The sequence below is a fragment of the Macrobrachium rosenbergii genome, chromosome 16 (assembly GCF_040412425.1).
Source record: "Macrobrachium rosenbergii isolate ZJJX-2024 chromosome 16, ASM4041242v1, whole genome shotgun sequence".
Lineage (NCBI taxonomy): Eukaryota > Metazoa > Arthropoda > Malacostraca > Decapoda > Palaemonidae > Macrobrachium > Macrobrachium rosenbergii.
In genome coordinates, this window is record NC_089756.1 from 10,536,130 (window position 1) to 10,563,725 (window position 27,596).

At 36.0% G+C, this 27,596-nt stretch overlaps 1 protein-coding gene across 4 annotated transcripts in view; it reads left to right on the forward strand.

The window, feature by feature from the left end:
- Window positions 1–27,596, forward strand: part of Rbp6 (RNA-binding protein 6) — a 1,287,678-nt gene that overhangs the window by 99,095 nt on the left and 1,160,987 nt on the right. The gene's annotated exons all lie outside the window — the stretch shown is intronic.

Sequence of the window (27,596 nt, forward strand, 5' to 3'; positions counted from 1 at the left end):
TTTTGTAATTAAGATATCACTTACGCAAACACGTTGACACAATTTATCTATCTAATATATATATATATATATATATATATATATATATATATATATATATATATATATATATATATATATATATTATATAAATTTATGATTGTATGTAATGAATATGTTGAAGGAAATAAATAAGTTATAAATAAATCTACATTCAAAGGATGTTTTGGAGCGAGGTTTCGGTGTCAGATCTAATGGGAATGAATTATGTAGCGCAAAATATTAATTCATCCGGCCCCGTCACGAGAAAAGCAGGCTCTGGCAGTGTCCTAAATTTAGTTTTTTTTTTTTTTTTTTTGTCAGAAAACGAAGTTTATAGAAGTTTTGGCATTCTTGGAGGGGCAAGTGGCTAACGTTTCCGTGGAGGGTCTGCGTAAGGATTTGGAACGTTTATCCTTTAATTGGGGAAAATCGGTCATGGAATATATATATGCATATATATACATATATATATATATATATGTATATATTTATATATATAAATGTGTGTGTATATATATATATATATATATATATATATATATATATATATATATATATATATATATGTATATATATATATATATCAGATTTAGTTTGGGAAAACCAGGTTCTATTATATATATACATATTATATATATATATATATATATATATATATATATATATATATATTTATAATGTTTATTTATATTTTTTTGACGGTCTCCGTGTGAATTTTCACTTTTTCTATTGCCTTTCCATCGGTACCTGGAATTCAAAAGAGAGGGAATGGCACATTATCTCAATTCCTGTTTATTTCGACAGTGTAAATTATCTTTAGATCGTTGTCTCTGAGAGAATCGGGAATTGCACTGCTATTCTTTTTTTTCTAAATTATCTCTAGTTTCCTTTTTTATTCTAAAGTTAAAGGATTCAGATATTTTCTTCTTAATAAAATTTTTTCTTTCCTTTGTTCAATCTGAAGTTAAAGGAGTCAGATATTTTATTTCTAAATGCATTTTTCTTTTCCTTTGTCACTCTGAAGTTAAAGAATTTGAATATTTTCCTTTAAAGGAATTTAAAAAAAGTTGTTTAAGTGCAAGTATATTAGTGATTGATGTCTTGTTGGAATTCAATATCTAATTAAATATTAGATATTGAATCTACATTATTTATGATTGGGGTTATTAGATACACTATTGATATATGTTCAGTTATAGCAGAATTTCGAGCGATGGTTGTTGGTTATTAATATTATTATTATTATTATTATTATTATTATTATTATTATTATTAATTATTATCATCATCATCATGGTAATACTCATTGATTCTTGTTGAAATTATAAACATCAGCTAAATAAAAACACAGTAGTAAATACCACTAATATTACTAACTGCTATAACAACAACTGCTGATCCCGCTACTGCTACTACTACTACTACTACTTTGGCAATTCTTCAAATGTTTGTCTTCACGTAACTGACATTTCTTTATTTTTTTTAAATTCAGTTGGTTTATTTGCATTCCAAGTTGCACGCGACTCTCTCTCTCTCTCTCTCTCTCTCTCTCTCTCTCTCTCTCTCTCTCTCTCTCTCTCTCTCTCTCTCTCTCTCTCTCTTGGAAAAGAAGCAAATCGTATTTTGTTCTCAAGTGCTTTGTAACTGACGTCATACAGAATTTGTAAACCCAGCGGCAATAATAAATGATCCGTCAGGAGAGAGAAAGAGGATTGACTTTATTTTAACGCTTGTCTCTCTGTCGCTTATTTCTGTCCCTAATTTATTTATTTACTTATTTGGACAGGAAAGAAAGAAAAAAAAAATTTTTGTCACTTGTGATAATTACTCATATATGTATGTATATTATGTCTGTATATATATTATGTATGCATGTATATATATGTATATATGTAAATGGCATTTATATAGATTTATATTTATACATATGTATATATATATATATATATATATATATATATATATATATATATATATATATATATATATACACACACACACACACACACACATACAGACACCATGCCCCTGGTTATTTAGAGACTTTCACACAGCTATAGTGGCGAGAATGCTATTGTTCTTTAGGCATCCAGCAGGAATGAGGCGGAGTTGCCATTTGCTCCGAGAAAAGAGGCTAATCTGTCGTTTAAGGCTTTCATTATATCTGTACCAAAATCACTGACATCTCCTAGGGCAACAATGCCCATGTTGTACCGTTTGCTACCTTTGCAGTTCCAGTTCTCTTTGTAAATAGTCTGACCTGGTGTGTTTGATTGCCGTTTGGCTAAGGAAAGAGAGAGAGACTCATCCACTATTTATGAAGTAGTTCCTTTCCCAAAGGGTTCACCACCCCCTCACTAGGTATTCCTCTGCCTTGGGATGCGTTGCAGTACCTCCACTGTATCAGACAATTGTAATTGACTGTGCTGTCATCCTCCTTTGAGCATTTAAAGTATGAATGTCACAATGACAGTATGTTGATACTTTTCTGGAACTATAACTGCTAGGGGAGAAGGCTCAGTATTTATACACACTTGTATATGAATGAATTTTTATCACATCACCGTGATTCATATACAAGCATTAAGCTGCAAACGTCCTTTAATATCCAATTCACTCTACCTCGGGAATAATATATTTTCATATATGTTTACCCGAGAATTTTAGTTGATAATAAGTTCGTCGTCTCGTGGGCTCGAACCTCACTGTAGTCCTGAGTTCTTGTCTTCCGTGGTTCGAGCCCACGAGACTACGAACTTATTATCAACTAAAAAATTCCCTTCGGGTAACATATATGAAAATATATTATTCCTGAGGTAGCGTGAATTGGATATTAAAGGACGTTTGTAGCTTAATGCACGTATATATATATATATATATATATATATATATATATATATATATATATATATATATATATAAAAGTATGTATGCACGTTATGTATATATACATTATGTATGTAAATTATATGTATATATATGTTTATATAATTTGTGTGTTTGTCTGTCTTGTGTCTATATGTAGTATTCACGAAAATAAACAAAAGCATATACACAAATGTGGGACGGGGAAACAGAGCTTACAGTTACAGCCATTGTAGCGTGGCAAGATTACCTTGAAATCAAGTAGCATCGTATCTCAGGGCGCTTTTATGTTTATGCTTTGCTTTTCTTTATGGTTATTTGATTATTATATTTTGTGGTTAGCAGGACGATGCTTTAATTGCAAGCAAGCAGGGCGTAAATGGCTGCTTGTGAGACTTAGGTCAAGGTCAGGGTGCTAATTAGATAGTTTTTTAATATATTTCTTTATATTATATTATATATTCAGGCATCGACTGCCATATTTATATTTATATCACGTTTGGTCATCCATTGCCATATTTGTTTTGACTTCTTTACACTGTCAAGTGTATTTAAGGAGTCCCAACAACGAAGAAGCACGTGTTTCTGGCGTTGGAAGGAAACCATTGATCTCTCTCTCTCTCTCTCTCTCTCTCTCTCTCTCTCTCTCTCTCTCTCTCTCTTTCCACCTCGAGGCTTAATTACTTGCCGCGGATTTCATACTGAGCTATTCATGATGTTAAGAGATGGCTGAACCTCCCTCTAGGTAATATCCTTATTTATTCTGTCTTTATCAAAACCCACCCAAAAAAAGATGTTTCTCCTCCCCCCCCCCATGTTCGAGGGCGGTTCTAAGGAAGGAGAGAGAGAGAGAGAGAGAGAGAGAGAGAGAGAGAGAGAGAGACGGGGCAACGCCAAGATAACGGAGAAGATGTATGATGTTAGCCGTGGGGTGGGGAAGGGTTGGGGGTGGGGGTAGGGGTGGGAACGAGGGGGGTTAGATTGGGAAGGTGTGGGGGTGGGAGAGAGAAGGTTCAAGTTTAAGCATTCCACGGCAACGCAAGAACTTTTCGAAGCAGCAACGTGTAAGAGGCAAGAGGCAAGGAGATGAGGGCAGTTGGAAATTAGTGGTTCAGAATCCCTTCTTCCTGATGGAAGGCTTTGAAGTCATGTGATTCTGGGTCACACTCACAAACATAAACACACAAACACACACACGCTCTAAGATGTGCGAAAAACCCGCTCCTGTTTTTTACTCCCCTACTGCTCCTTCCTTCCCCTTCCTATTTTTTTTCTTTTTAGCCAGAGCAGATGATCCACACGTCACTGAGGTGGGCGTGGCCAGAAGGCGTGACGTAAAAGCCAACGTCACGTACCTGGCATGAGAACAAAACGCTGCCTAATATCTTATTAAGAAGCCTTATTCTTAGCGAATGCACGCCGAATGCCACTATTTCGAGCCTTTGTAGTGATATTCTATGTTTATTGTTTACACAACTTCACGTCTTAATTTAAATCGCCGCTTCAAAGTGACGTCGTCACGAGCAGTGGAAGACTTTCACTCCAGAGAGAGACGAGGCGATGTTTCCTCGCAGCTTTGCCGCTACGTATATTTATAAACTTAGCCTAAAACTTATGTATGTGAGTGTGTGTGTGTTCGTGTGTGTGTGTGTGCGTATCTTGATGCTTTTAAGGCCAATTTATGGGTGGCCTCTCTTTGCTGCCTTTCGTATCAGATAGCTCTGATTAAAAATATGTATAAGTCATTGCTCTTCAGTTATGCAGAGTGAAAAAAGAAGCATCTTGTGTATCCGTAATAGAAATTTATTTAAATTTATTTATATATCATGTCTTATTGTTCTCTTCTTATTGGGTTTTATTTTCGTTAGAAAGTACTTTCAAATAGCTGCTATTTAATCACTTACCGAGCTAAATAAATTATATCGCCCCCGTGTATTTTATTTATATGTCATCTCGCATTTGGTGTTTTCCCATCGGATTTTATTTCCGTTATAAAGTACATTCAAATAACTGTTATTGAATTACTTAACGAGCGTAATAAATTCGTCATTTTAAAAGTAAAGCGTGTTTCCCCCACTCCCCTTTGTATTTACCAACAGAAATTTGAAGCTTTGGTAAGGAACACACGAAAGCCGAATGCGTTGAGGAGTCAGTCACAACTCTGCTCTCGCTATTGATGTCTAGAATAAAATGAGAACGTATCACGAAATATAGCCTTGGCAACGGGTGACAAGTCTTAATGATTTCGACGACGCCAAACCCCCGCTGCTTTGCCTTGTTATAGAAAGAAGAAGAAGAAGAAGAAGAAGAAGAAGAAGAAGAAGAAATGTACAGACATAACTGTGTCATCGATGTGTGTGTGGGGACCAGGTATATATATATATATATATATATATATATATATATATATATATATATATGTATATAAAACAATATGGATACATTCCTGTATTCGAACGTGTAATATATATGTATATATATACACATATATATTACACGTTCGAATACAGGAATGTATTAATATTGTCTCATATACTTACTCATGACACATGTTCATGAGGTCAAACGCTTGTCTGCGACATATGATTTCCTATATCTCTCGAGAGCAACGTTTTTACGAAGGGCGCCTCCCATTCGTCGGTAAACTGCAGAAGGTGCTCAAGTATTGAGACTCTCCACCCCTTCTACTCTTGTGGTGCTCAGCATGACCAAAGCAGTTTAGGCCAGGGTTTTATTGAAGGGGTAGAGGGGGTAGGAAGGGGAGGGGGAGGAAGGGGCTATTGAAAGGTGCCATGTGCGGTGGTTACGGGTATCGTCATAGCCATAGCGTCAGGTGCGTGGGTCTGGCGGAAAAGGTGGGTTTTGTCACACCCGGTAGCGAGAATACTGGCGCTTATCACGCCATATCTGGCCCCTGCCCGAAGTAGCAGATGATCATCTGTGCGCGCGCGTGTTTGTATCTCTCTCTCTCTCTCTCTCTCTCTCTCTCTCTCTCTCTCTCTCTCTCTCTCATAAGGCTTGTTAGTGCTTGATGCAAGGAATGAACATTTGATAAAACTTGTCTTCTTATCAGTTTCACGTTCAGTTAAGGTCTCTCTCTCTCTCTCTCTCTCTCTCTCTCTCTCTCTCTCTCTCTCTCTCTCTCATAAGGCTTGTTAGTGCTTGATGCAAGGAATGAACATTTGATAAAACTTGTCTTCTTATCAGTTTCACGTTCAGTTAAGGTCTCTCTCTCTCTCTCTCTCTCTCTCTCTCTCTCTCTCTCTCTCTCTCTCTCTCTCTCTAAGGCTTGTTAGTGCTTGATGCAAGGAATGAACATTTGATAAAACTTGTCTTCTTATCAGTTTCACGTTCAGTTAAGGTCTCTCTCTCTCTCTCTCTCTCTCTCTCTCTCTCTCTCTCTCTCTCTCTCTCTCTCTCTCTCTCTCTCATACGGCTTATTACTGCTTGGTACAATGAACGAACATTTAATAAAACTTGTCTTCACGTTCAGTTAAAGAGTTTCCTTTACCTTTCCCTGTTTTGCACCGTGGATTCATATGAAAATAATCTTTAGGTCTTATGCTGAACTGTGCTGTTAACATTCTGTATATGATTTATGTTTTAAAAATCAAGTCAGTCATTTTAACACTCTGCTCTGAAGTTACTTCGGTAGAATAATCATGAAGTTCCATTTAACATCAAGTTCCAAATGCGGTCTATTTTATAAAAGGGGTTTTAAACTACTTCCAGCGCCTTCTTTTGAGATTCTCTCTTAAGGGAATTTAAAGGTTTGCTTGTGTTGATATCCTAAAAAGTCCCTTCTGAATTTGCATTAACCTTCTTAATATACTGATTAAACAATCAAATCCCCTTTCATTATATTTCCAATATATATATATATATATATATATATATATATATATATATATATATATATATATATATATATATATATATATATATACATACACATATATTACATATATATATATATATATATATTATATATGTATGTGTATATTTATATGTATATGCGTATATATACATATACATATGTATATATGTATATATATACATATGTAAATTATGATTAGCTGAAAGTATTACCTAATAGATATCTGTTCATCACAGGTATTTATTAGGAGAAAAAAAGAATCAGGGTCCTGTTTTTCAACCGAAACAAACGCTTACACACTCACGCTTGTCTGTCAACTTTTGTGATAGAATAATAATAATGACGGGGAAAAAAGCGGGAGCGTAATATTAAAAAATAGCGCAGGCAGACGCAGTCTCGTGAATTAATTTCGGGTGGCAGGTGGGAGCACTTTGTGAATTCATATCGCGGCGTCGCAGGTGTTTTAGAGAACTGAAGAAATGAAGAAATACAGTGGGCGGTCGCTCCGTTGCGCGTTGCAATTGCATTCTGTGTATTTGTTCGCATATGGGCTGTGCAACCGCAGTCCGTAACAGTCCATAACCATATTTTATGGTTAGGAGTTTACGCCACACGCGCGCTGGACCCCAAGATAAAATATTTTGTGAGTGTGAATTGGGAACAGTTTTTTTATTGTTTATATTTTCTGTTTTTTTTTTTTTTTATCTTTCGAGTTTCAAATAATTTTCTGTTGTGATGGATTTGTCCACTAAAATTTGGTACACAACTGAAAAACTTTATGTACAGTTTTTGTTTTGTTTTAAAGATTTTTTCCATTTTTTTTTATTTTGTATAGTTTTTATTTTTGTGTATTAGGCTATTTTTAGGAAGAACGGACTGTACATACGATATCCGAATAAGAATTGGGTCTATATTAAAGTAAATATAAGTGCCTACTGCGTTAATTTGCATGTATTGGGCATAATTAATGAATGTTTTGTAACATAACTCGGGATTTTTTTATAATCATAAGACATTTTCCACTTGTAAAACTGACTTTTACGTTCAGTAACAAATTTCACGGATCCATCAGCTTTTTATCGGATGTAAATAACGGTAAGTTCAAAATTCCGAATTCACAAAAAAAATCGTTTTAACTTGTCAGTGTTGTGGGATGAATTAAGGAAATTCGAATTGTAATTCATCAGGGTGTCATTTTCACTCTGCAGTTTTTCAGTTCCGTGGCGCCATTTGGAAAACCATGTATAAGTTTTCCTCTTTTTTTTTCAACCGCTTTTTCCGTCATTTGTGGAACTGTTGAGGTTTTCAACCTGTGATAGGTTTGTTTATGTTTTGTTTTTCGAAGTGTGTTGGTTTTGACCTTTCGTCTTATGTCTATTTCTTCTCCGTGATTTTTTTCCCTCTCGAACAGCTAAGGTGGCGTGGAAGTTTTTAATTGTATTTCATTGTTTTATCTTCGTGTTTTTTTTTTCTCTCGAACAGCTAAGGTGCTGTGATAGTTTTTGTTCTGTTTCATTGTTTTATCTTCGTGTTTTTTTTTTTCTCGAGAACAGCTAAGGTGGTGTGGAAGTTTTTGTTCTATTTCGTTGCTTTATCTCCGTGTTTTTTTTTTTCCCCGAGTTTTGGCTGTGGAAGTTTGCGACAGTTTTTCCTAAGCGTGTGCGTGTGTTTTTTTTTTTATCGAAGTTTGAGGGTTTGGAAGTTGTCATCCCATTTTAAGGCTTTTTCTCAATGTTATTTTTCCTTCGAACTATATGACCGTGAAAGTTTTTATTTTATGTTATAATTGCTTCTCGGTGTTTTTTTTTTTTTATCGAGCTGTGAGAGTTTGGAAGTTTAAATCATATGGCTATTTCTCAGCCATGCTATATTTTTTTTCGAACTGTGAGGGGCTGGTAGTTTTCAACTCATTCTGTGGCCGTCTCTCCCAATTTTATTTTAAATATATAAGGGACTGAGGAAGCATTCATCCTATTAACGGCCGTGACTTATAATAATAATAATAATAATAATAATAATAATAATAATAATAATAATAATAATAATAATAATAATAATAATAATAATAATAATAATAATAAATGTAGGGAGCAGACCTTCTTTTAAGCATGTTTTGTTAAAAAGGCTGGCAGCACCTATGGAACTGATTTCATACAAGGTCTTTTAATTCTTCTTATCATTCTCTTTTCTTCAAGGCTGATATCTGCTAAGAGCTGGCCGATGTACATAATCTGGATAAAGGGGAATATAGTCACTTTTATTCTGGTACACGAGGGTGGAAGTTAAACATGGCGTGATATAATAATAATAATAATAATAATAATAATAATAATAATAATAATAATATATTCAGAAGATGAACCCTATTCATATGGAACAAGCCCCCCGCAGGCGCCATGGGCTTGAAATTCAAGCTTCCAAAGAAGTTAGAAAGAAGTTACAGAAGCTAATGGGAAATACATAAAGAAGAGATCACTTATTAAAAAAGAAGAACTAAATTAACAAATTAATAAATGATTAGATGAAAATGGAAGTTTTATAAAGTAATGGGAAATGCAGAAAGAAGAGATCAATTATTAAAGAAAGAAAAAATAAATAAATTAACAAATTAATAAATGAAAAGATGGAAACGTTAGTTGTTGACTTTATTGTCGCTGTTGATTTGCAGTGATCCTTCAAAGGGAATGAATCAGATTTTGTAAAAATTTAGGGCGAGTTCGCCTTTGGCGTCCGCGCGGGATCTGTTGCGTTTCCCGGAGTCGAACGAGACTGTAAATATTTTGTTTCCGCCTAACACCGCGAGATCCTCGGAATGGGATGTCTAGCACCCTCTCTCTCTCTCTCTCTCTCTCTCTCTCTCTCTCTCTCTCTCTCTCTCTCTCTCTCTCTCTCTCTCTCTCTCTCTATATATATATATATATATATATATATATATATATATATATACAGTATACATATATATATATATATATATATATATATATATATATATATATATATATATATATACATACACATATATACTTATATATACAGTATACATATATACGTATATATATACATATATATATATATATATATATATATATATATATATATATATATATATATATATATATATACATACACACACACTGTGTCTTTGTTGATGTAAGTATCTTACATTTATGTACCTAGCAGTTAGACGACAGTAGTGGTCGCAGCCAAGGATGAAAGGAGAGCCTGGACCTAATAGCTTCATTCCAAAGACTTGCTGAGACCCTTCAGAGGAAAATCCGTATGATGAAAATTATAAATTATATATATATATATATATATATATATATATATATATATATATATATATATATATATATATATATATATATATATATATATATAAATATATGTATGTATGTATGTATGTGTGTGTGTCAGTGCGTTGCTTGAGATAAAAATGAATAGAGGGAGAGAAGCGAATGAAGTCATGCGTGAGATGTATCTTTACGGCATCGAGATCCTACAGATAAGGAAGAAGGACCACCAAGGAATGATTCAGGAGGATCGCAAAGTTCTTTTTGGTTATTTACCGAGAAATGGAGAAGGGTTTGGAGTTTTTTCTTTCAACGCAGTTTTTCTTCTCTAAAATATGGTGTGCTTTTTTTTTTTCTTGAGGTGCTCTTTGTTTTCCTGAGAGTGCGTAATTTTATTTCTAAAATTTGCTTTTTGCTTTTTAAGAATGTGCATAGTTTTTACTTATACTTTTGTTTCTTAATGTGTTTGTGGCTTCTTTATATAATTGGACTTCTTCCTTATTAGGGAAGAGTCTTTGTGTTCATATATATATAAATATATAGATATAGATATTGTATATGTACACATATATGTATATTATATATGTATTATATATATAATATATATATACACATATATATATGTGTATTATACTGTATATGTATTATATATATAATATATATGTGTGTTTGTGTGTGTGCGTGTGCGTAATATGTATCTGCGTATGTATACGCGCGCGCGGTAAACCCATGTTCTTTGGAACTAGCAATGCAAGGATATTTTGAGATTCTCACTTTGGATTTGTCTTGTAAATAAACGTATTATCCTACTCCATATTTCTGTACTTAAGTCTCATCTCCCATATCAAGAGAAACCATAGTTAGTCAAAGAGAGAGAGAGAGAGAGAGAGAGAGAGAGAGAGAGAGAGAGAGAGAGAGAGAGAGAGAGAGAAAGTCGAGCAGGGAGGAAGAAGCAAAGGTTTGAAGAATCCGCTTGTAATATTTACCCCACGTGTGTAACACCTAACAGGACCCTCTTGTGTAAACACCTCACCGTTTTAGGGGGTTTTGCCGGTCCTGGCGGAGCTCAGAGCGAGAGATGGAGGAAGGAGGAAAGCGAAAGAAGGAGGAAAGAGAAAAGCGAAAGATGGAGGAAGGAGAGAGCGAAAGAACGATGAAGGAGAAAAGCGAAATATCGAGAAAGAGAAAGCGAAAGGAGGAGGAAAGAGGAAGCGAAAGAAGTGGGAAGAAGAAAGTGAAAGAAGGAGGAAGGAGAAACGCGGAAGAAGTAGGAAGGAGGAAGCGAAAGGAGGAGGAAGGAGAAACGAGAAAGAAGTTGGAAGGAGAAGGCGAAAGAAGGAGGAAAAGAAGAAAGCGAAAGGAGGAAGGAGAAACGCGACAGAAATAGGTAGGAGAAAGCGAAAGAACGAGGAAGGAGAAAAGCGTCAATAGAGGAGGGGGAAGAGCGAAAGAAAACAGCAGTTAAGCGAAGTTGAAGTCACGGGAGGAATTGGTACGACAAAAGTACCCCGAAGACATAAGACGAATGGGAATTATTGAAATATATTCAAGGGAAGATATAGGAAGGAATTCAGTGGAAAAAATGATGGGAAGAGGACCAAGGAAGAAATGGAATGAATAAAGAAAATGGAAATAAAACTCAGAATATAAAGAAAAGGAGTTAGGAATGTACTTAGAAGGTAAAACCATGGAATTAATAAGAGGAATTACTACAGTGCTTAGAAGGTAAAACAAATTGAATTTATGAAATATTCACGAAAAGACGAATGAAGAGATGGAGTAAATAAAATACTCAGAAGAAATAAGAAATGAGATTATTTAAATACTCATGAAAACGGCATAGAAAGCAGTAAAGTGGTAAAAATGCTCGAAAAGAGTATTTCATTGGAGTTACTATTTATGACTTGTTTTTGCATCAGAAAAGATCTAGGTTGTTATGTACTGTTATTTGTAGGCTTGCGTTATTATTTATTTACATGTTTATTTGTGAAGAGTATTGGTTTCGGTGTGCATTGTTATTTTAGCTGAAAGGGCGATTTATTTCTATTTCAGGCAGCATTCATTTTGCTTTAATGCATCATCTGTTTTGTTCTTGCTCACTAATTCATCTTTATTGGCGTTCACTTGTTGTCAAAGGAATGAAAGGTTTGTGAATATGAGGCACAGGTTACCAACTACAAAGATCAGTTGTTTCTGCTTATCTCCAAAGAAGTTATTTTGTTACCCTGAAATACGTATGGCCGTCGGTTCGTGCGATTACGGTATTGAAAAGGAATATTTCTGCATGCACTGACTCATCCTTTTTCCTTCATTTGTTTTATCTCTCTGTTTGCTTGTGCTTGAAAGCATCTTTATAGCATCAATCACTCCTGAGCCCTATAATTAATATCCTATTCGACTCGACTTTGGTTTTCAAAGTTATTCAGCATCGAGTAGACAACGGGAAAATTCAAGCTCTTTAGGGGATGGGGAGGGGGTTAGGGTTAGGGTGATTTGGGGGGCGGGGACCGGTTGAGGGGTGGTTATGAGATTCCATTTTTTTAGGATATCATGAGGTAGGTGGGGACGGACATGTAATAGAGGAATAAGAATCCCTTTTGCGAGATTCTCTCTCTCTCTCTCTCTCTCTCTCTCTCTCTCTCTCTCTCTCTCTCTCTCTCTCTCTCTCTCTCTCTCTCTCTGAATTCTTCGCTCGAAAGATGTAATCATTCTTCATGTATTCTATAATACGAAACCATTATAAATGTATTTTACAGTAAGGAACCATTCTACATGCATTCCACAGTTTGGGAACCATTTTAAATGTATTCCACTATACGGAACCATTCATGGTGTATTCTGCAGTATGAGCCATTTTAAATGCATTCTACATTAAGGAACCATTCTACATGTATTCTACAGTATGGAACGATTTTAAATGTATTCTACAGTAGGGAACCGTTCATCCTGTATCCTACAGTGCCTGTATTTCACCAGTCCTGAAATATCTACAGCTGTTTTCCCCACATTCCGGCACCCCCCATCAGTACACTACACACCGTACCAAAAGTATCTTTTTCTTTTAAATATAGAAGAGCCTCGTCAAATGTCTTCTCGCCAGAATGAAATTATTTCAGACAAAGGGATCGTGAGGCTTCTGTTAGCTCCGTCAACCCAAATATTATTTGAAGATGGTTTCAGAGATACGGTGTTTTCATTGTCAGCTCATTATTATTATTATTATTATTATTATTATTATTATTATTATTATTATTATTATTATTATTATTATTATTATTATTTCGGAAGGAGACCCTCTCTCAAACAAAGTTCATTGAATGAATAATCACAAACTCAACGGCATCCAGACAGCCATTCTATTCAGTGAAGTTTATTATTATTATTATTATTATTATTATTATTATTATTATTATTATTATTATTATTATTATTTCTAGGAAGAGAATAAAAAACGGTAATAAATTTCATTAGTGGAACATCAGGTATCAGCGATATTTTTTTCTTAAGAAATTAATAACAAAAAGTTAATGACATAGTTTACTCTACACTTTCTTTCTAGGAGGTGAATAAAAAACGTTAGTATCATTAATTTTGTAAAGCATCATAAATTATCAATATTTTTAGAAGAAAGGTAACAAAAAAGTCAATAAAAATCGTTGATCGTACACAACTGTATTAACAATGAAATCCGCCGTAAACCGAGGTACAAATAAACGTGTAAAACAAATGAACTCAGACCAGATGAACGACAACATCAAACCTCCTAAAAACATCTTTGTTTTTTTTTTTTCCTCATTTCCCAACTTCCCATTATCACCAGGGAGCCTTACAGCCGCCTCACCACATTCATCACATACAAATAAGAACCTCTGTCCTCCAGTTTTTTTTTTTTTTTTCCCCCTTCTCGCACTCTCTCCACAAGTGAATGGGACACTAACGCACAAATTCATTATTTTTATTATTATTATTATTTTGTTTGTTTGTTTTTCATTATATCATTATATCATCGTAGCATAGAAAAAAGCTTCATATGCAGAGGGAGTCGGAGCGCTTCTTCACTGGCAGAAGAAAAACAAATGCCATTGGCATAAAATCGTTTGAGCAGTCTTTTTGGAAAAGACCCGAAATGGGTGGTATTGTGGGGCCAGAACGGCATTCGTGAACCCTTGACCGGATGGTCGACTTTCGTGTGGTAAGATATATAGGATTCCGACTCTATCGCTTGGTGTCGCCTAGGTTCTTATTTTTTTTCGTTTCTCTCGTCTCACACCTATGTATTTAGGGTGTAGCTTTCTTGACAAATGATGATGTTACACTGATACCGATGCTATTTGACTAGATATAAAAAAAGGGAAGAAAAAAGTGGGGGTGAGAGAAAATAGTGTGATGTGTTTATCTACTTTGCCTACTGTTAACGAACCGCCTAAAGAAGTGAGGGACTTTTTTTTTGCAGTATTATAAGTATATTCGTCCGATTTTTTTGATCTTCTTTGCCATCTCGATTCTTAGAGTACGAAGGTTTTGGCGTTTGTCTCGACACTTGTTACGCGATGATATTGTTGGCTTCCCGTTCTGAGTGTGGTCCGGTGTAGCGGCGGCTGAGGAATAGAGTGTATATATATATATATATACATATACATATACATATACATATACATATACATATATATATATATATATATATATATATATATATATACTCATATATATATATATATATATATATATATATATATATATATATATATATATATATATGCATATATATATACTGTATATATATATACACATACATATATATATATATATATATATATATATATATATATATATATATATATATATATATAATATTAATTTCGACCCCTTTCTCTCTCCTGCTCTATATTTCGTTTCACGAGTGAGCGACTCCGTATTGCTGGGAGATTTGGGGAGTGATGAATGCCCCGGGCTAAACTCCGGTGACAGAGACAGACGCCAGGCATTGTGGTCGGGGCATCACCGGCATCATCATCTGTTTGGGATACAAGAATGCCAACACGTCTGAGATAAAGCGAGAGGGAGAGAGAGAGAGAGAGAGAGAGAGAGAGAGAGGAATGAGATAAAGTCAGAAGAGAGAGAGAGAGAGAGAGAGAGAGAGAGAGAGAGAGAGAGAGAGAGAGGAGAGGAATGAGATAAAGCCAGAAGAGAGAGAGAGAGAGAGAGAGAGAGAGAGAGAGAGAGAGAGAGAGAGAGAGAGAGAAGGAATAAAAGAGAAGTGAAATACGATACCAGAGGGGACAAGACTGTTGATGATTATTCACTGAAGTGTAAATTGACAGGCAGAAGTGCTTTTTTGGGGGAAGGAAACCTAAAAGCAAGAGAAATGGGAGCGAAATTGGGTTCACTCGGGGAACTCCCGTCGAGAAATGGTTGGAACTCAAGATAAGATATTGTGGAAACCATCGTAAGAGATGACACGAAGCTCTAAGATAAACAGAAGGACTTCCGTGAGAAATGGAGATCTTCATAAGAATTGGTAGGAACGTTTAGAACTGGAGTAACAAGTAATGTTTAGAACATCTGCAAGACATATCAGGAACCTGCTTTCGAAATGGCAGGGAAACTCCAAGCAAAAAGAGCGGTAGTTGAGCTGCAATGGGACGACATTTTTCATTCATTTCTGGAGTGTGCTTCCATAGACCCTATTCTTATTTCGCCAGTTTGGATGCGAGGGTCAGGTCACGCGTTTGACAGAGAAAAAAAAGAAATGAACAAAATCGCTCGACCCGTTACGAGCCAATAAAAGAATGCCCCACTCTTCCTTTGAGTGCCATCTTTTATTGAGTGCTATCTTTTATCTCTTGTGGGTACTGAGCGATAATGGAGTTTTTTCTTTTTCTTTTTCTTTAAGCGACCACGTCATGAAAAATGATCTTTGATATGGGGAGGGTGGGGGGGTGGGGGCAAGGGGGAGCAGAGGGATGCTGGAGTTAACAAGGGGAACCTGATGAAGCATAGGGTTGGTCAATGGGCCAATTTGTCTCTTTACACCCAATCAAGCCCTTAGTGTCCCTGGTCCCTGCGTTCAGGGACTCCATTTGGTCCCAAGGATAATGGAAGAGGAGATGGTCGCCTACTGGGACAACACTTTCAGCCTAAAATGGTCATTGTGGCTTGTTTCCCTCAGGAGGAAAGCCGAGTCCTTGACTTGTACCTCGTTATATAATAATAATAATAATAATAATAATAATAATAATAATAATAATAATAATAATAATAATAATAATAATAATAATAATAATAAAGAATTTTCACCTTTTGGAAGGTGATACAGGATAAAAAGAGCAATAATAACTAAGATGGTCATTTTGCTTGAGTTTTGTCATTTTGGAAGGTGGTGAAGGATAGAAATAGTAATTGCAGCTGTGATGATAATTTTGCTTGAGATTTGTCACTTAGAGATCAGGAATAATTTTCAAGAGAGACCTGCATTTTGCAGTGATTTTACTCTACAAATAAATATCAAATTTCTTGCATCATTCATGTCCTTTCGCCAGTATAGTTACAGGACGAATTGAATAGAAGGCTTCCAATCAACTGACCCTCTGGATATGTGACGCCAGTAGTAAGTCAGTGAATAAATCTCTTTTGATAAGTCGTATTCTGTTCAAGGAAAGAAAAAGACGAACAAGCTGTAAACTTTGATAAAATTAGCTTAATATGTAATTTAATTATCTGTTCATTTATTTTCTACTCAAGCTTGAAGTCAGTAGCAGCGTCTAATGGAATAAACGGGAAAAATACACATTAATTTAATGATTTCACTCAAGTTTAAAGTTTAGTGTAGAACATCATCTAATGGAATAAACGTGAAATAAACAAGAAAAACCACCTGTCGTGAAAACGCCCAGCACGGGGTTCATTTATTTATACCGAACCCCAACTTGAGTCAACAATACCCAGTCCTGGAACCCATTCTCCTGTAGTTGCGGTCTTGTTCTACCAAACTTTTAGCAAGCTATCAGGAATGCACAGTATACCAAAGGCACCACCGGGGTTCCCCGGTGTGCCCCAGGCCAGGCGTCTCTCTCTCTCTCTCTCTCTCTCTCTCTCTCTCTCTCTCTCTCTCTCTCTCTCTCTCTCTCTGTTACACACCCTAATTCGAAATGTTGCAGAATTGTTCAAACCACCACCGCTGTTACAGACTCCGGTTTCGAAATGTTACAGAATTGTTCTGACCTGATGTGTGCTCATGTAAACGCGTAGGCATGGCATGTATATGCGTATATTCATACTTGTTCTATAGTTTGTACGTTGTTTTTTGTGAGGAGAGAGAGAGAGAGAGAGAGAGAGAGAGAGAGAGAGAGAGAGAGAGAGAGAGAGATTTTTCATATATTTGTTTTTTTATGATACATGGACACACACACACACACATACACACATATATATATATATATATATATATATATATATATATATATATATATATATATATATATATATATATATATATATATATATACATACAGAGAGAGAGAGAGAGAGAGAGAGAGAGAGAGAGAGAGAGAGAGAGAGAGAGAGAGAGAGAGAGAGAGTAGCATCCTGAATTAACCCGAACTGGATGTTTCTTCTTTTGTCACTACTGCGCCTGAAGAGTCGTTTTAAAGGAGGGACTTCGTTAATCATGTATTGCCCGACAGTGTCGTGGGGAAGAAGAAGAGTGTATTGCTTTAGCTGCCAGAGAGGAACATGCTTTATTCAGTATTCATGCGCGCATGCGCAGCTGTTGGGGTTTGGTATTTTGTTTCTTGTTATACAACCCACTTGAATTGACGTCGGGAGGGTTGATGTCATGAGACTAGTGTTTTTTTGTTTTTAATCTCCCATTCGACAGAATTTTAATTAGACGGTCCCATTCGACAGAATTTTAATTAGACGGTAATTGTCCTGAGCAGGAAAACAAATTCGTTTCCTTCGTATTTATGGAATATTGAATGAAATTTTGTAGCCAGTTCTATGTCATTCTCTTTCGTGATAATTCATCTTGATGAGAGAAGGAATTTGACCTGCTCAGTGCTTACCTGTAAGTGCTTCCTTTGAGTGTGCTCACTGTAGTTTACCAGTGCGTGATCCCCAACCCAGTTGACCTTTTTGTTTTTTATCCGGGACACCTTTTTATCAGCTACATTCGTTAAGCTTTCAAATTTATACCCGGAGATCCAGCCTCTGAGTCATTTTCATCATTCGTCGATTTATTTTCAGTTCAAATTCTGAGTGACTAGTATTTAGCACTGCGTTGCAGTCTGCGAGCGGAAGACACGGACAAAGAATCATCAAAACTCTCATCTACAAAATACTCGGAAGAAGGAGAAAAAAAAAACTCTTCTTGGAAATTTAACGGCAAAAGGGGAGAATAACACTTTGCGGTTAATATTATTATTGTCCAGAAGATGAACCCTGTTCATATGGAACAATCCCACAGAGGCCACTGACTTGAAATTCAAGCTTCCAAACAATATGGTATTCATTAGAAAGAGAGATCAGTTATTAGAGAAACAGATAAATTAACAAGTTAATGAATAAATGTCATATTGTTTCTCATACATGGAGAGACGTCTCTCGAAATCAGGATACAGAAGGTTTTCTAACACCCGAAGAAAAAGATTCCTACAAAATTTAAGGAATGCGACCATCGTGGTCGAGCGCAGTTGACACAGACCGGTTGGCCGGGGGGCGGGGGCGATAACTTAGGGAGATCCAGTAATTGGCACATTATTTCCCAACCACAAAATTGAACAATGTTTCATTACTGGCGTTAAATCCTCTTCCTTTCCCCGCTCATTATCTCCTTGCTTCATTGTGCAGTGTCATCACTCAGTGCTTGCTTATTGCATCGTTAGATATGTATAGAAAACCACACAGTAAAAATCCTCATGAGCTGGGAGTGGTCGTCAAGGAAATTTTTCATTATTTTGAAGTCCTAGCGTATTTGTATGAGTTTTTCTCAGATGCAGGTTTCATCACAGAAACAATAATATTAATTGGGAGAAAAACTCTCTATCACGAGAGTTCATAAATATTCTAAAGTGTCCACAATATTATAATTGTTAAAGGCTCGTGTAAAATTTATAAAAGCTTTCGAACCCTCCTCTGGGTTCATCTTAGTGACTGAAGATGAACCCAGAGAAGGGTTCGAAAGCTTTTTATTAATTTTACACGAGCCTTTAATAATTATTTTATTGTGGACCCTTTAGAATAATAATATTAATGAAAATATGAAGTGCCAATTTTGTTGTTTTTGGAAATATAGTTCTCTTTCACACTTTTGTTCATCGGCCCTTGAGGTAATGATGCTCTCCCAATTTTTATTATTATTATTATTATTATTATTATTATTATTATTATTATTATTATTATTATTAGTAGTAGTAGTAGTAGTAGTAGTAGTAGTAGTAGCAGTAATAGTAGTAGCAGTAGTAGTAGGGGAAGCATTCCTTCAGTGTCCTTCTGGATCAAGAGCAGGACCTCCAGAGGGAATCCTTCCTTCAGTGGCCCTTTGGATCATGAACAGGACCTCCAGATTTCGAGGTCTTGCAAACATTCTCTCCCTAGAACTGGAACGGTGTTGATTGCACCTGGGACGGCGTCTGGACAGCGCCTGGAGTGTGATCCGTCATTCCAGTTCCAGCTGAAGATAGGTGACCACGAATTCTGCGGATCTTGTTGACGTCCCCGAAGGATATCTTGGCAACCTCCGAGTTTCTGAAGGAAAGCGGGTTTCAGGTATGATCCTTGTGGATCTGTTGTAATCGTTCTGTTCTATGTCTTCTGAATACCCACCCCTTTTTTTTTTTTTATTTTTATGGTCGTTTTTGAAGAGATTTTTATGCTTTTTCGTCATCCAACTAAACTCGCTTTGTTGATAAAGTTGGTAACCTAGTGACTCAGATCTTTCATTCATTCATTCACTCAATCCATTCATTAATGTGTTCCGTTCGTCCCTGGTTTTAGAGAGCCAGCCCGGAGTAGGCCTAAGCAGAATTTGTTTGATCGAAAAATATCGAATTCGTCAAATTTTTAGATTTTTTTGTGAATTTTAAAAATTACAAGTTGCCCATAAGCCCCACATAACTGAGAATAAGATTTGAAATTCCTAAAGGTTTAAAATGACTTCTAAATTCATTGAGGTTTCGTTTCGCCGCGGTTCTCTAAAGAAAATCCTTAGTTGTTCAGATGGACATTGGTGTCTTTGTCAAGTTGTTAGAAAAAATGAACTACTATGAAAAAAAGTATTCACGCGAACATTTTATAGCCTTTATTTTTATGACGTAGGACTACTGTTTCTCTATCATGACTTAGTTTTAATGGCATGTTGCGTTTTGTTTTTTGTTTTGAATTAGTTTTTCAGAAATCGGACCTAAATTTTTTATCTGCCGCAATTATTGTTATAACTATTATTATTGAAAATTATAGCTGTTTCCACGGCATTTAATTTCTTTAGGGTGTTCTCTATTCGTCTTACAATCTTCTTTTTATTAGCATGTGTATCAGGCTTCCTAAGGACTTACAAATATTTTATTATTATTATTATTATTATTATTATTATTATTATTATTATTATTATTATTATCATTATTATTATTATTATTATTATTATTATTATTATTATTATTATTATTATTATTATTATTATGAGATAGGACTTAAATCTACTTATGCATCACTTTATTTATTAATGTAGCAGTTGTTGTTGTTGTTAATACTATTGCGAGTATTTCTTTTAAGGCATTACATTTCGTCTTTTTCACATCGTCGAACAGGCTGTTTATAATGGGCAAGTGGCCTTTAGCAAAGAAGAAAGGTGATTAGTGTTTATTCGACCCACTGTTGGTATTTGTCTGAGTGAAATATAGGCCTAACAAGAGGCCGGGGCCTCCTCTTTATTGCTTTTCTGACGGTAATCATCTTCCTTTGAACGCTCTGAAAAGGAAGTGTGCTCTCTCTCTTTTATTCCACTTTCTGTTCCCTTTTCTAGGCCAAAAAAAAAAAAGGAAAATGGTTATTATATTCTTGTTCCTTTACTAGATAAAAAAAAAGGAGAACGATCGTATAATCTATTTCTTTACTAGAAAAAAATGAAAGATTTTATAGTCTCGTTTTTTTGCCAGACAAAAAAGAAAAATGTTAATTACAATTGTATTGTTTTCTGTAAGCACAAAGAAGCAAAAGAGGTTTTATAATCTGGTTTTTCTCGATAGAAAGGAAGTTTGATAATCTTAAATGAAAAGAAGGTTTTATTATCTGTTCATTTATTAGATAGAAATTAATCGGATTTATGATCTATCTATTTCTTTATCTTATTAAAACGACAGAGTTTTACGCCATGATATGTTCCCTTAACAGATGAAAATAGAAAGGGTTTTTATTCGTTCTTTTACTAGATAAAAGGAAAAGGGTTTATAATTCAATTATAATTTCAAATAGTCATATCTTTAATCTACAGTATATTTCTTGTCAAAATAAATGGACAAAAATGAACAAATTATGAAGGAATTATGTTTTGTTATTTTGATTTATGTTTTTGTAGTAGGTAAATAGATAATTTTAATGTGTAAATTTGCATATTTATTTTACATATTTTTTTTTATCACACTAAAGACTTTTGATTTTATATTTTAGTTCCCAAACTTTCTTTTATTGTAGTATACCACGTAGCTTGTTTTCTCATTTTTCCCTTTCAGTTACGTACTAGATTTAAAATGTTTTAAATCCGAATTTTTAGATTGCATGCCCAAAGCGAGAAACGTTCAAATCTGTCGAAACTGTAGGAGAGAACAACTCTCAAAATCTACGGAGGAAAACTTCGATTTATCGGGGCAGTTGTATGGCTGATAATCAGGGACGAAGTTTTTATCGGCTTTTGTTAAGTCGTCAGAGTATTTCTTTTTTTTTTATATCAGCCCAAAAAACCGAAGATTTTCTGTCTTCTTTATAGGGAAGGCTCATTTTAGGGTTTCTATAAAGATTAGTATTAGTTTCATATTTGTTTCACATTACTTTTTGGTTCCATTTTACATTTTCACTTTTTCACTCACGGGAGCTTAGATTATGATTTCAAAACCGGTGGATGGAAACCTCAAACGGGGTTTGTTGGGGGAGGGTGGGGGCTGTTCTTCAGGTGTGGTGGGTCTCCCCCCTGGGCGGGACAGGGTGATGAGAGGCGTGGGGGACTAGACTTTGCTATAACCATGGCTGCGGGCATCGTCATTGTGTGTGAAAACGTAAACAGTGATGAGGTTATTTGGGATTCTAAAAGGATCTCCCCCTAGCAAAGACCTCTTCCGCCGCGGCTCAAATGAATGTTGCATTCCTCCGTTTTGTTTACTCCGGGAAAAAGGCCTCTTTTCAAGCTGAAGACGGGGCGGCGTGTTTCTCTCTCTCTCTCTCTCTCTCTCTCTCTCTCTCTCTCTCTCTCTCTCTCTCTCTCTCTCTCTTCCTCATCCTGAAAAAAAAGAGGTTTTTCTTCTCTCTCTTTCTTTCTTTCCGAGTACAAATATTAATCATTTTTCTAAAGTTGAAAACGGTATTTCTCTCTCTCTCTCTCACTCTCTCCCTCTCTCTCTCTCTCTCTTACACACACACACACGCTAAAAAAGGTTGTACCTCTCATGTAGTGAATAAAAATATTAATTTCTCTCTCGCTGGAAACAGACTTCTCATCTCTCTGTCTCACTCTTTCTTGTTCATTTCTTTCGTAATTAAGAAGATATTTTTCTCTCTCTCTCTCTCTCTCTCTCTCTCTCTCTCTCTCTCTCTCTCTCTCTCTCTACACACACACACACACACACACACACACACACACGCTAAAAAAGATTGTACCTCTCATGTAGTGAATAAAAATATCAATTTCTCTCTCGCTGGAAACAGACTTCTCATCTATCTGTCTCCCTCTTTCTTGTTCATTTCTTTCGTAATTAAGAAGATATTTCTCTCTCTCTCTCTCTCTCTCTCTCTCTCTCTCTCTCTCTGTCTATCTCTCTCTCTATCTCTCTCTCTCTCTCTCTCTCTCTCTCTCTCTCTCTCTCTCTCTCTCTCTCTCTTATTTCGTGTAATGTTAAAATAAATAATTTTGCTTATTTAGTTGAGATTTACTAAAGCTTCACGGAGACATCAAGGAAAATGTTGATGCTTCTTTATTCAATGTTAATTTCTATGTATACTCGAAGCCCTTTGTTATTACTTCAGAGGTTCCTTCGCCAAACCCTATTTATGTTACTTTTGTTACTTTAGTAATATCGGTACTCTAATGGTGTTACTCTAGGACTGTTACAACCTATGAAAGTCCACTTACAATATTCTGGTAATGTCTTCAACGTGTTCATTTTAGCTGTAGCAGCGCTCTCAACCCAATCCATTTAACGTAGCAGACCTTTAACCAGACTCAATTAACGTTGCTTGAATAAAACTTAAACCGGATCCGGTTCATGTTATTTTATGTATGTGATTATTATTAAAAAATTCCACCATTAATTAAAACCCAAGGGAAGGAAAAAAAGAGTATTTCAGTGGTATCATTATGGCCTACTTTATAGAGGATATGATGTGGTTGGCTTTAAAAATGAATTAAAGGGAAACTGCAGTTCATTCCTCTCTCTCTCTCTCTCTCTCTCTCTCTCTCTCTCTCTCTCTCTCTCTCTCTCTCTCTCTCTCTCTCTCTCAGCTTTATTTTTGTTGGGGTGAGGAGTTGGGTGGAGTGGGGGTGGAAAAGGGGGGTGGGTTTGGGTGCGTAGTCTGATGAAAATGACATAGGAGCCCTAAAGAAGAACTGTTTAATCTTGAATTCATCAAGGTTCCCTTCTGTTAAAATGCCAGTGTGTCAAGTGGAGAAAAAAAAAAGCAGAAGGAAGAGGAAAAGGGAGACTGTGTGAGGATGGGGGGGGTCGAAGGGGACGAGGAGGAGGAGGCGAGGGGTGGGGATTTGATTGGAAATGGTGCGGTGGGCGGGTGATGGGTTTGGGCGTGTGTGGCGCGAGTAATTTTAGCGCGTACACCTGTCAAAGATGATATTTTCGTTTGCGGCGAAAATAGCATAAAGTTAGGTGGGCCCCTCCGGCTGGCGATGGGATCTACCGGAGACGTATGGCCTTCGTCTGCTGGCAAACTCTCTCTCTCTCTCTCTCTCTCTCTCTCTCTCTCTCTCTTGTTGGGTGGAGGACGGTGATCTCCGGGGGTAACTGTTGAATTCTAAATGCTGCTGCCTCCTTGTCATTCAGCATTTTCATAGGCTCCGAGCGTGTAACGTATGGCATATTAAAACGGGTTCCCGTAGAAGTATTAGTCCGCCGCTCGAATATTGATTCATAAGCGATTATGTAATATATTTTTCTCGTCGAATTTCCTCGATTTCGACGAGGAGGCTACTGTGTGCCAGGACTTTGTTACCGGGGTTGCGAATATGTATGTATGTATGCATGCATGCATGCATGCATATGTGTATGTGTGTATTTGTATTTAAACACTATTCTTTTGTATATGTTCCGGGAATTGGAAGAAGCAAAACACTGCACAGATCTAGCTTAGCTCCACACACAGTTCAGCTTAATATAAATCTGATAGTATCTCTTTTGTAAACGCTCTAAGCAATCATGACGAGGATATAATCTCAAGGCCACAAAGGCTAGGAAATAGAGTGGGAGCAATTACTAGAATTGGGGTTGAAAGACCAAGGAGGAGATCAGCTGATGCTTGGTCATGCCATGCTAGAACTGGTGGTCATTGTATTTGATGGTCTTCTGTCATGGAAATTGGTAAGCCGGCGAGCGTCTTACTCTCAAGGCCACTATTAGAAGAAGAAGAAGAAGAAGAAGAAGAAGAAGAAGAAGAAGAAGAAGAAGAAGACGAAGAAGAGTTCAGTCATATGCTGTGACGAGCAGGGACGAATTGTCAAGTTGTGTCACGGCGTGTCTGGGTAAATAGCTTGGACTCTCAGAAATTGTTATTTATGAAAGACAGAATGATAGCAATGGCAGTTTTTGAAATTTAGTGGTAAATTTATAGGAAATAGTTGCTCATGATTTTGAAACTGCATTATGTAAAATTGCATTATGCAAGATTTAAAGATTTTGTCGTGAGTTTTAAAAGACTGAAGCTAATTTTATCGTTGTTTGACGCAGAGAATGTTATAAAATAGACAACGTGGAATAAAAAAAAAACTACAAAGGCAATTGTACACAAATTTTTCTGATGCGCATAATTGAGAGAAACGCAGCAGATGTCAGGAAAATTATATTATTATTATTTTTATCATCATTATTAGATTGCAAAGTGAGCATCCTTCGGAAAGACCGACCATGTGTTCACAAGCGTCAACATCATTCAAGTGCTAGAAAGACTGCTCCGCCGCACTTTTTACAAAAAAGGCAAATTCATCTTCGCATAGTGTTTACGTTGGGTCGGTACCACTGATGCCCCGTCGAATCTCGCACAAGCAGTGAAAGCATTTCAGCCAGATACAGCCTCTTCCGACAGCGTTCACACTTCTTATATTTGGACGAAATCTGGACGATGTGTTATTAGGAATTTACTTAAAATGTTTGGTAGGGTTCTCAAATAGATGAAAATAGATGAAAAAGTTGAACTGATTAGAAGGTAAAATACCCTCTCTCTCTCTCTCTCTCTCTCTCTCTCTCTCTCTCTCTCTCTCTCTCTCTCTCTCTCTCTCTCCCCTTTTCTTCCAGTCTCTAGGTGAAGTCCATCAATTTCCCCTTTCGATCCAAAGTCACTTGCAAATTCATCAAAAACTCGTTCTGAAGTCATTTCACGAGGTTGAAAAACGTACTTGATAAACGTACGTTTTCTCCCCTCATAAAAAAACGTTTTGCCTACTTGATAAAAGTAGGCGAAACGTTTTTCCAAGAGCTGGAATTCTGTCGATGGAGGTTGAATGTAAACAGAGTTGACCCGACTCGCTGGGGTTAATTAGAGGGAGAAATGCTGTGTGCCCAAGTGGGCGCGTTCGATTGTGACAAGCGCTCCCGAATCGAGTTGACAGATTAGAGGAATTGTTGACACAGGCGTTTTGGAATTTGTTTTTGGTCCTTTTTTAATGTACGTATTTATTTATATGTCAGAATTTTTTTTTTTGAATAGTTTATGACTAGTATATTTGAGTCAAGAGAAGTAGCTACTGTATATTATATAAGTTGTAATGATATCTGCATATATATATATATATATATATATATATATATATATATATATATATATATATATATATATATATATGTATATATTATATATATATATATGTGTGTGTGTGTGTTTGTAAAAGAACTGTCTTAAATTAAACAAAAAATGTTAACTGATCAAAAGCAAACGTAAGGAAATGCACTTAGTGAAATGAAAGGGAGAGAGAGAGAGATGCTAGCCACTTAGCAACTCAAAGAAAGCGATGTGGTCAAAGAGAAACGACTTGAGATAAAGTTTCAGTACATGGCAAAGGAAGAGAAGCGGTTATTATTAAGTTATTAGGTGGTTGCCGATGTTTCGTTCAAGGAAAAGCAGGGCAACCAATGGATTGGGAGTTTTAAAATGTGATTTTTTTCCCCAAGACGGATTCATGTTGATTATCTTGCAGGTTCCTCATAAAAGGGACTTCATTCGGTCATTTATACGCTACGCAAAGATTTTTCTGCCTCGTCCCAATTTTATTCTTATTGTTAACTTGCTTATGGCCATACGTGAAAAGATAACTGGTAAAATATTTGATCAGGTGCGTATTAAAATCCTTATCAAAATATCTTATAAATAAATTCATAAGTGTAAAGAGACAGCTTGTAAAAAATATGTCAGACTTCAGTTTACCACCATCATTTAAGTACCATATTTCTTTTCGGTAGCATCTTGTTTCCTGATAGTCAGAACACGAGTTCCTTACACGGCGACTTACTCAAAAGACCTCTTTCTCACCCGGAAAAGTGGAAATTCGACAAGGATCTTCGCGGCTTTGGTTCTTGCTGTCTTTGAATGCTAAGGTGTCTGACGTTCACTGAATGCTTTGAACGAATACTTAAGATTGCCATCCATTGTATAGATGCACGTCGATATGCAGGAGTCGCTGACACCATTCGCTTAGTCGCTCTTCTAGACAGGCTGGGCTTAGTGTGTGGTTCCTTTCATGAAGTAAAAAGGCGCTGGTTGTCAAATTCGCTGCCACAACGCAGCGTTGATCAATCGACATTTGTTCCTTCTGGGATGGAAATTGATTGTATCCTAAATTTGTAAAGCGATGTTTTTGTTAAAGGAATACTTTATTTCTGATGTGAATTTGTATATAAATGTTTTTGAAAGGAAACAAATACTTCATTTGCGATGCCGACTCGATATAATGATAACAGCTCGGCGCTTCGTGATTCTTTCCACAATGGTTCGACGAAAGAGAATGAATGTTTTATGGCGAATGACGAAACAATGCATATTCACAAAGAGATCACTTGTATCACGAATCTTTAAGAGCATTCTATTTTAATAAAACAAACCTCCACCAAGGATGCGGAAAT